Here is an 8,049-nt window from a genome sequence, read left to right as displayed (position 1 = left end):
ATACGTTCATTGTGTAGGTCACTGGTTAGGCCACATTTTGAATATTGTGTTCAGTCTTGGGCTCCTTACCTTAGGAAGGACATTGATTGTTGGAAATGGTTCAGAGAAGGGTTACTAGAATGGTGCCTGGGATGGAGGGGTTGTCATATGACAAGAGGCTGAAATCTCTCAAGTTGTTTTCTCTTGAAAACAAAAGAATTAGGGGGATCTGATTGAGGTGTTTAAGATTGTAAAGGGAATTGATAGTGTTAATGTATAATCTTTTTTTATATTTAACAATGAGAATAGTAAGAATTTTGACAAGGTAAGAGTCATCTTTAGCTAAGACAATTGGTTTTTTACTAACAGGGTGGTTGGCCTTTGGAATGAATTGCTTTCAGATGTTGTAGAGACAGTGAATTTAAGTGAGTTTAAGAAAAACTTGATAAGTATATGAATGAAAAGGGCTGGGTTTAAAATGTTTTTATTTTATTTTATTTTTAATCACTTTAATCTAGTTTTGAGGATGGAACAGCCGTGATAGACTAATAGGTCCCATGTTGTCTTAACATATTATGTTATGTTATAATTAAAAATAGATAGTCATAGTACGATGTCTGATATATGAATAACTGCTAGTATTAAGTTTACATGTTTTACTGGTTAACAATAATGTTTGATACATAATTAATGAATCTTCATCGTTATTGTGCATCTAATTTGATAATTTTTTGTACTGTTACTTTTATTAGCATGCTTATCTACAACATATTTTGTTGTTTTGGAGTAGTTTTAGAAGATTCTAGCACTATTTGAATGCTAGGTAAAATGTGATTTGTCTTGAAAGGTGCTTAAAATTTATTTCTTGTAACACAGTGAAAAAGAAAGTTTCATGTTGATAATATAGCTTAAGATTTTAATGTTACATATCCTTTTACACTGGTTAATGAATTTCACTATTTGATTTAAAATGTAGAAGAAACTTTTAGTTAGGTAACTAACCATACTCTTTGGTACTGTCTTTCATAACCCATGTTCAACTTAATAGTAATACTTTGCTGTTTTTACATGACCATGTTTATCTCCTGAAAATTCACCATTACCTACAAGATTTGATTTAGAGTAAAAATGAAGTAATTATCTTTTGGTTTGATTAACCAGTGTATATAACAAATAAAATAACAAAACTAAACCTGACCCGTTACAATGCTCTTTGTAAACATAATTTTATTTCTTAAACTCTTTATCATGTCAGAACACAAGTTATACCATTTTGATATGTTTAGGTCCATTGTCTTATTAGAAGCACAAGTATTATTGAATGATGTTTGATAAATATCTCAAATTGTTGATATACTGCACCTTTCTTAATTATACTGTAAAATTCCTCAAACTTCCCCATTGACTGTTTACTTATTTGGTTGCTTCACAAATTGTGTCATTTTGAAATTTGTCATATGTGTAATTAACATATTCAACACTCCAAACATTTTATGACTGTAAGCAAAACAAAAATGAAAAAACAATAATATTAGACATTTTATAAGTTACTTAAAAAACTTGGCTCAGAACATTATGGTCAAGTTGCTGTGTGGTAATTTAAGAATAAACCCAGTCCACAAAAAAAAAAATTATTAACATGATATACAGTAAAACAGGTGTAGCAGTTTGTTGCAGGTGAAACAAAACAGACTGACCTCAGTGTGAAATTCATGAAAAATATTTTTTATTAACTGAACAAGGCTGATCATCAAAGTGGAAAAGTATTGCATTGTAATAAACCTAGAGAAGGAAAGTTTAATAAATTATATTTAAAGTTTATATAAAGATAACGCATGATCAGTAGATTATTAGAAACAATGAAACAACAACAGGACATCACAACAAGCCCTGGCTATCTCTGAATCATAAGCAAATCCACTCCTCTCAGAAGTCAAAATGCCTGAACTGACAGTGCCAAAACTGCATTCATAATACACATTGTCTCTAGACAGCTAGCTGACCATGCATTCACATGGTGTGGAAATACTTAGGCTTCTTGTAACAGTCGCAAGATATCTCCCATACACATGGTCAAGAAGGACACAATGTAACTACTCTATTAAAGAGTAGGTAAATTTCTTGACTAGTCAAGCTACAAAAAGTAACACCTCAGGCTGAAATTAATACATAATTTCAACCAGTTTTAGAATGTTCAAAATCAGAAATTTGAAAAATTGAAAGGTTTTGAAGACAGAAAATATATACTACAGGTTATTAAAGCATGTAATCTTTGTGTACTACACTTTTGTTTTTATTTTAAAATGTACTCTGACTTACTGAAGGCATTTCATGTACATGTCAATAGGCTGTATGTAATATTTCATTCTATTTAATAGTTTTTTAGATATTTTTTTTAAATGAGTATTACATTATATTTAAGAGTACCTATCCTTTTAACTCATAGGCTCACTTGGCTGGTCAGAATCCAATGCTGGTATCCATGCTTGCCCAAACTCCAAAAACAGAGCCATCCATCCCCACGACTATTGCCAGCTCCATTATGTCTCAACTTCCTCAAGACCGACTTCCAAGGGGTCTTGAAAAAAAGCTTCTCAACACATCTGCTAAATCAAACATGCCTTCTGCACCTTTAGCAGTAGCTACCACAGTGTCTGCTACCACACAGCATGGTGGTCCAGTTCTCTCCACCTCCACTATTCGTAGTCTTCTACAACAGGACATGATGACTTTTGACTCCTGGAGTCAATTAACCTTCAATCAACATCAACTATCTGGCATTAGTTTTTCCCAAGAGCGGCAACAACCTTTACAACAAGAATTACTGCTGAAAATCCTCAACAATCCAGACTCTCCACAGCTTTCCCGAGCACTTGCAACCCATGTGACAACGTGTAGTAGAACTGCATCATCATCCAACAGCTTTGGGCAAGCAAGTCTTCCAACATCAACTAATGTCACATTATCAGGATTGTTCGGAGATGCCATTTCAGCAGAGCCGACAGGAACAACAGCTGGTGGTGACCATGCCCCAGACCCCCTCTTATCCCAAATCCTTGATGAGGTAAACTTAAGATCATAGTTTTATTTTACTTTTTAGTTGTAGTTAGTATCATGTAATATGGAAATATCATAACAAAGTTCGCTTCTTGATTGGACAAATATCATAGAGTCGTACTTGATTTTGTTTGGTATAGGTAACACTGAGCAACTTTGACCACAGCTTTATACAAATGATGCAAAAATTATTTTTGGTTATTAAACTTTGAATTGCATTTTGTTCTTCCGAAGCACTAAAAATCATATTTTGTTTATTTGTTGCTTGTATTTTTACACTTATTGTAAAGTGCATTTAATAACATTGTGCCTTTCACTATAACAGTATGTAACTGTTAAGAATGTTCAAGGACAGAACGCATGTGTTATATTGATTCTGATGTGTAGATTAAACTGTAGTGTTCCTATTTAATAACAAAAAAGATTATGATTAAAGTCTGTGATTACAGTAAAACAAAATTTTATAAGCATTAGGAAAACAATTTAAAGTAAATGTATATGTGTTTGTATTTAGATATATGTTTTGAAGACTAAGTTACTTTATTTTTCATATTTAAAAGTTTTAACTTTATCTAAATTACAATTTCTTACAAGGTTAATGATTTTGATATTAAAAATATTTTAGCCAGAAGTTTTTCAGTGCAGCTGAAAAATACAGAACATAACACATATTTCTCAACCTGTTATTTCTCTCCATCTTATCCTTGCAATAAAATACTAAAAAAATCTGTCCCACAAAACACACACAAAAAAATAGACTAAAACTTTTGCTTTTATTTAAGGATGAATACAGTACAGTGTTGTTAGCAGCTCTGTTTTGTCAGGAAAGGTATATACCATGTTTGGATATGGTACATTACTTCTGCTCACATAAATAGCTATTCTCGTTCAGTGCTGCTCTCTATATGCAAAAAAATGTTTACACATGTCACAAGTCTTCTATCTCCCCTCCATTGGAATTGACTGATTCCAATGCATGTCTCATTCAAATCATCATGCATCAATCCTCCACTAGTAAGAGTGCGACATACTCTCATGATGCATGTGGCTGCCTATATTCCATTCTACTGAACTATCACTTCCTATTTGGCAGTACTCCTGTTCAGACGTGTTTTTTTGGTGCTCTTTGTGTGAATCATGATTTTAATAGTTTAATTGCCAAAGTGTAATTTCTTCATTATTATTTTTTTCTTTATATTGAAGAAATCTTTTAATTTAACTTAATTTCCCAGTCTTTATTTTTTTTCTCACACTCGCATATTTTACATCAAACACTTTTGTTTGACTTACATATTTCTACAATGCATTCTGAGGTTCATGTTCCCACTTTGGGTATTATACCTTTAGCACTATTTTCACAGGCTGCAGGTGGAGGAGACCCATTTTCGATTTCTCTGCTATTAATCATCATGAGATTGATCGTTATATGGTAAACCACTAACCCTTCTGAACAAGCTGAACCTGTTTGGGCTGATGAAGATTTTATAGCCTTTTTACACCACTGGATTTTACCACGTTTTTCCTACCCGTCTTGCAGAATCAACTAGGTTTTATCCAATTCCATGTTTTTCTATGATTCCTTATTACCTCCATGTTGGCTTCTTTCTCATTTTAGGCTTTTGCTTTACCCAGTTGGAATTTTCTTAGTCGCGATACCACCTTGTCCTGGGTACTTTTGCTTTTTCTTTTCAGAATTTCTGTATTTTTCTTTATGTTTTGATCATGTATTTGTAACTTTGGAATCTCGTGTTTAAGCTGTGAGTCAACACTGAACCCTTTCCTCTTTGGTTGCATGTTTGTTGAAGTTGGAGCCACAACACGCTTCTATTCCTTTCCCATCTTGGTCCTTATCTATTCATCCCTGTTCCCTTTGCAGGGGTTTCTCATCTCATTGTTTTATTCATTATTGATGTGCATGTTGCCAGCAGTACCAGAGATTAAACAGAGTGTTCTGGTCCAGTGGGAGCTTGACTATATCATATTGTTACCCTTTGGTGATCTTTCACTTAGTTCCATGGGTTCTTCAAGTTTTATCAGAGGGACTTGTCATTAACTTCCTTTCCACACCTCATTTGACCATGGTACCTATTTCCTTCCACGTGACTTGGGATCCTGCGATTAGGTTTTCTTTCTCTACAGAACATTGCACCTTTTCATCATCTTTCTCCAGGCTATTTGTTATCCTTGTACCAAACCAGATACTGGTGGCCTGTACTAGGTTTGTCCCACTTCATTCTAATTTTCAATCTGCCTCGTTCTACCTTGGAGTGGTTTCTGATCCTTAGGTGGGCTTTTTCTCCTGGTTAATTGATGACAAAGAGGAATGTTGCGAATGTTATTTGCTTATTCCAATATTTCCTCACTCCCAACCCTCTCATTGGTTTATTCTTCACGGGGTGGTTTCTCTGTTTCATGCACTGCCCTTTGGACTTGCTTCAGCCTTATATGTTTTTGTTGGGTGTTCAGAGCATTCGTTCATCACTTATATGCTCTCATGTTGCACTTTCCTCTTTTTTTAGTCAATTTGGCTACTGTTCACTCATTCCAAATAGGAGTCTGCTTGTTACTCTTATCAGCTGCTCCTGGAGGTGGCTGTAATGGGCTGTTAATCAAGTTGGAGAAGTTCTTACTGCAACCTATCCAATATCTTGTGCATTTGGGTGTTGTTTCTTTTTCTACACACATCTCAGTCTGGCCCACCCTTCTCCTCTTCGACTTTGTTCAATGGGTTTTCAGTTCAATTACAGCTTGTGAAGTTCTATCACTTTTGGGGATGTAATCTTCCATGGAAGCCTTAGCACCTTAGATCAGGCTCATATGCAGGCTCTTTTGTGAGCTTTTTATGACCAGTGGAATTTCGTAGGGATCCTTTGTCAGCTGTTATTACCCTTCCTCTTACTCTTGTCATCGATTGCTGTTAGTGGTTAGATATGACTCGTATGTTGGTGGGTATTCTGCTTTTTCATCTGATTTTAGACATTTCATGGACACATCCCTTCGGGGATGGGGGTATGGATTGACCAACTGGAATATTCGGGGTTTTTGGCCTGCGGCTGAGAGATCTTATCCTATCAACGTCCTAGAGCTTCTCGCTGTAAGTCATATTTTGATTCATTTACTCCTTCAGGCCAGAAATCATCTGGAAATGATCCATTCTGACTTTCCTTCAGTGGTTGCTTATCTTAATTAACAGGGTATCACTCATTCTCCATCCCCCTATATTTATATGTTGGATCTCCTTTTTGGGCCCACACACTTGATATTCCTATCATTGTGTGTCATGTTCCAGATGCTTTTGCTCTTGCCATGGATCAGATTCCTGCCCAGACAACATTTATTCGATGGAGTGGTCTCTCAATCCTTTTCTTTTCCAGTGGCTTTCACTTCAGTGGGGTACTCCTCACATTGAGGCTTTTGCTAAATCCCTTAACCACAAATTGCCTTGATTTTGGTATCAGGTTCCTCATCCTCTTGCTCTGGCTATTGATATTTTCAGCCAGGATTGGACCTACACATTTGTCTATCCTCCCATTCTCCTTCTTCTCCGGGTGATTTTGTTCTTCCTCGACACTCCGTGTTCAGTCCGTCTTTTAGCTCTTTCCTAGCCATCTCAGCTGTGGTTTCTGCAGTTTCTCCAGCTCCATCTTTCTCCACCTTTACCTTTTCCTCTTTCTCCATCCCTTCTTCACCAACCTCAGTCACCAGTGTTTCATTCAGACCTTCCTGTCCTCCGTCTTCACCCTCTGGTCACTAGAGAAGTGATCTGGCTTCTCCTGACGGTTAGCCTCTTTTCTGGTTTGTTTCATTCGCATTTCCTATATGGAAGTTTTCAATCCAACTGGAATTTTTCCATCTTTGGTTTCTGGATCCAGAACTGTTCAATCCACTGTTTTTCATCATATGGATTTCCTCTCTTGACTTTTGGATCGGGCGTCTTCTGTCTCCTTGGTCTCGGATTTTCAGGTGGTCTTGTCCCTCATCTTCCCTTTTTCCTGATCCTAGAGGTATTTCCCTCTCATACACTTTACCTGGGTATGTGTTCCTTCTGGATTTGTCGTCCACCATGGTGGGCTCTCCTTCCAGATAGGGATATTAATGTGGTCCTGCACTGCCTCACTTCGCCTACATTCGAACCACTCCCACACTCAACAGCTAATGATGATTACTCCTCCGTTTAGCTGTTTTCGCTTCCATTTCACACCTTTATCCTCGTCCTGATCTGGATAGACTTTTATATCATGTATGTGCTCTTCTCTGTTATATTGCCTGTATGGCTTCCTTCTGTCGTGTCCATTCCTGCATGTTTCTCCCTTGGCAACCATCCTCTGTCATTGTTCTTTCTTCTTCCTCCTTCACCAATTGGGTTTGGCTCTTCATTCAGTTGGCTTCTTCCTCTCTTTATCGTCTTCCTCCCATGCTTTGTTCCAAGTGTCTTCTCACCCAATTCGATATCTTACATTTTCATTAGCATTTCATTTTCATCATTCTTTGGAGGTACTCTTAAATCAGGTATGTGGACTACCCATGATACATTCGTCTCTCATTATTTATATCAGATCATGATTTTCTTCTTCTTTGGGTTATCATCTTTCACCTGTAGCCATTCTAGAATTTTAGAATTCAGTAAGGCTTAACATAACATAATATTATGGGACATCATGGAACCTATTGGTCCATCTCGGCTGTTCCATCCTTAAAACTAAATTAAAATGATTAAAAAAAATAGAATAAAAACATTTTTAACCCAGCTCTCTTCATTCATATACTTGTCAAGCTTTTTCTTAAACTCACTTAAATTTACTGCCTCTACAACATCTAAAGGAAACTCATTCCAAAGGGCAATCGCCCTATTAGAAAAATAAAATTGTCTTAACTGAAGATGACTCCTACCTTGCCAAAATTTATATTTGTGTCCCCTAGTCTTACTATTCTCATAGTTATATATAAAAAAAGATTATACATCAACTCTATCAAATCCTTTTACAGTCAGATCTGCCCTAACTCTTCTTTTTT

The 8,049-nt window shown here is 36.1% G+C and overlaps 1 pseudogene; it reads left to right on the top strand.

The window, feature by feature from the left end:
• The window catches only part of LOC106463850, a 207,876-nt pseudogene that overhangs the window by 192,487 nt on the left and 7,340 nt on the right, over nucleotides 1–8,049 (top strand).

Source organism: Limulus polyphemus, unplaced genomic scaffold (assembly GCF_000517525.1).
Source record: "Limulus polyphemus unplaced genomic scaffold, Limulus_polyphemus-2.1.2 Scaffold1501, whole genome shotgun sequence".
In the NCBI taxonomy this organism is placed as follows: domain Eukaryota; kingdom Metazoa; phylum Arthropoda; class Merostomata; order Xiphosura; family Limulidae; genus Limulus; species Limulus polyphemus.
Note: the sequence above shows the minus strand (reverse complement) of the source record. Positions and strands in the feature narration are given on the sequence as shown.